The sequence below is a fragment of the Adiantum capillus-veneris genome, chromosome 16, assembly GCF_014529385.1.
Source record: "Adiantum capillus-veneris isolate H3 chromosome 16, ASM1452938v2, whole genome shotgun sequence".
NCBI lineage: Eukaryota > Viridiplantae > Streptophyta > Polypodiopsida > Polypodiales > Pteridaceae > Adiantum > Adiantum capillus-veneris.
Genome location: NC_140946.1, coordinates 25,011,450 through 25,014,079, shown reverse-complemented (window position 1 = coordinate 25,014,079; position 2,630 = coordinate 25,011,450). Strand labels below are relative to the sequence as shown.

General features: G+C 39.8%; 1 pseudogene; it reads left to right on the top strand.

Annotated features, from left to right (window-relative positions):
* The first annotated feature begins 918 nt into the window (after positions 1 to 918).
* On the top strand, positions 919 to 1,865 carry LOC147438726 (uncharacterized; annotated as a pseudogene).
* Positions 1,866 to 2,630: the final 765 nt, after the last annotated feature.

Below are 2,630 nucleotides of genomic sequence, written 5' to 3'. Positions count from 1 at the left end.
ATATATTATTTGTATTGAGCGTGGCTATAGAAACTTTGATGATAGGTTTGCAGAATGGTAAAAATTCAACTTTTTTGTACCTATTTATTTTGGCAAAAAAATAGTGAGTGAGAAGCAATCATATGTTCTGATCATCAACCCATTGAAGTTAACTAGGGAATTTATATCAAGTCCTACAAAAATCCCTAATCTTATTTTTATGCAACGAAACGTAAGAAATGACTGTTTTGATGAAAATGCACTGGTCCATCAACTTTGGAGGCTTGGTGTGACCAAAAGATGAGAAAATTTACAAGTTTCTTATTTTTCCCATGTGTAGTAGGCCTTGAACTATAACCTCATGAAAGGATTTTACAAAATGAGTGGATCTACTATGGTTTTGGAGGTTTTTTTCAAAACCCTGAAAGGACACTTTTATGTCCTGTTAGGTTACCAACCTAGTGTTAAGTCCATTCAAGCATGAAATGATCTTACTCTCCGCTGTTGTTTATGCTATGGTTCGCAGGAAAGGAATATGGCTTTGGAATTTGAATTAGAAGCCTTGACGTCTTGAAGAGCATTTATGGATACATCAAATATATCCAAAAAGGATAGAGGCATCATTGTCCCCTCAGCGCCGACTAAAGCCTCTATTTTGAAACCGTTTGTGTGTATTGGGGGTGACTGTGTTGCATGTGGGAAACCCCTCTCAGCTAACCACATGGCAGGGTTCTTCTCACTGGAATGTCAACACAAATATCACCCATTTTGCTCTGTAGTTCTATGCGGCACTATGGTAGAGTGCACTCACCCATTGTGCACAGTAAAGATTCCAAAAATTTCCAAGTGCTCAGCACTCGAAATTGAGTACACAGAGCCGGAGGGTGGGTTCACTATACTCAGCTTCAATCCACTTGTCCATGAGATAAGTCCCTTAACATGATTTTTTTCTTTGCAAAAACCAATGCTGACAAAAGTTCTCGTTTGCTTGGACTTGACGAGAACAATATAGAACTGTTTGAACTTGACAAGAACAACATAGAGCTATCTGAGGGTTTTCAGCATGGCAAGGCTGTTGTAAAAAGTGGGGATAGAGTGTAGGACCCCGAGGCTAAACCCTTTGTGGTTGAGAACCATGGCAAGGAAACCATTGGACATGATTCTAGCAAGGTCTCAACCGACAACCAGGAAGGTAATGAAGTGCATATATGTAGTGTTTCATTTTTTTTCGAGTAGAATAAGGTTTTTTTCCCCTAAAACTTATTGTGATCATAGAGGATAAAGTGGAGGACGCAGAGGATGTGGAGACATTACTAGTAATTGCTAATACCTTGAGGCAGAAACGCAAGTGATAGCAAGAGGAAGGAGTGCATCATCCAGATTCAAAGAAAAGTACTAATCAAGACCCCTCCAAAACCCGCACACATTGGAAACTTTAAGGTCCGTGTGCTTTTTGTGCTATTTACTTATTTTGAATATAAGATAAATTTTTTGTCTCATGGTGTCAATCTTCACTACAAATTACTGGGTGTGGTTTTTTGGGCATTGTAGTAAAAATACAAGTGATTGGTAATGTTGGGCACCAGCATTGCACTCAAGAAGACCTGGGGCACTTTGATCAGGAGACACCGCTAGTAACTCAATTTCGTGTCCCTCACCTTTCGGAGGATAATAGGCCTGCCTTGATCATTAATATTAATGATCTGCTTATTGTCACTCACAAAAAGAGAGAGGGACCAAGCCTGCCTAACGTGGACATGCTTCACTTTCGAAAGGTGAAGCAAGACAACAATCTGAACCACTATGTGCACCATTTTGCAGAGTGGTTTGTTCTTGGGGCTAGCCAAATTGTTGAAGTGTACATCTGGAACACAAGCCCTTACTGAGACCTAGAAAAGAGGTTAGAATTGTGCTTGCCTCAGGCCCATAGGTGCTTGAATGAGTGGATTCCGAAGGAGGCATGCAGTAGAAGCTCATGGCTTGATGAGCAAGGGGAATAGATGCCCTTTCTAGTCTTGGGCACTTTTTGGAATGAGTTTCCGCACTTCAACAAAGATAACACCCTCTTGCTAGATGACAAATATCCTAGGTGCTGCTTGAACGACGAAGACTCCTATGTTATCTTGCCTTCTCTAGAGAACCAGATGAAAGACCAATGGGAGAGGTTTATGCATCATGAAATTTTTCCATTTGTCTATGCGTGGAAGAATACAGATAATCGATCGGAGTTGTTCACTGCTTGTAAACCAGATGCTAGAAGAAGAGGGTGGCAGACTCTTCAAATTACTCAATCTGTGAGGGAAAATTTATCAAGCAGCAAAGGCAAAGTGCTACCTCCACCACCTCCACAAACACGTTATCAAAGGCCGCCTTCTAATCTCTGGTCTCAAAATAAATCTTAAGATTTTTGTACCTGTGATCATTTATGTAAATACCCATGATGAGTTTGATAGTGTAACTCATAATGAGGACTTCTTTTTGTAAAATGGGGAAAAAACCGACATTGTATTGCGGAATTCAATATCAATTTCTAATGTAGAAACATGATTTTCTATTCAATCAACCACTTTGTTGGGTGCCTTGCAAGATGTCTTATTATAAGTTGATTTTAAATTGTTTTAGCAGCTTTTCTTAGGGCTGTTGTAGAAGAT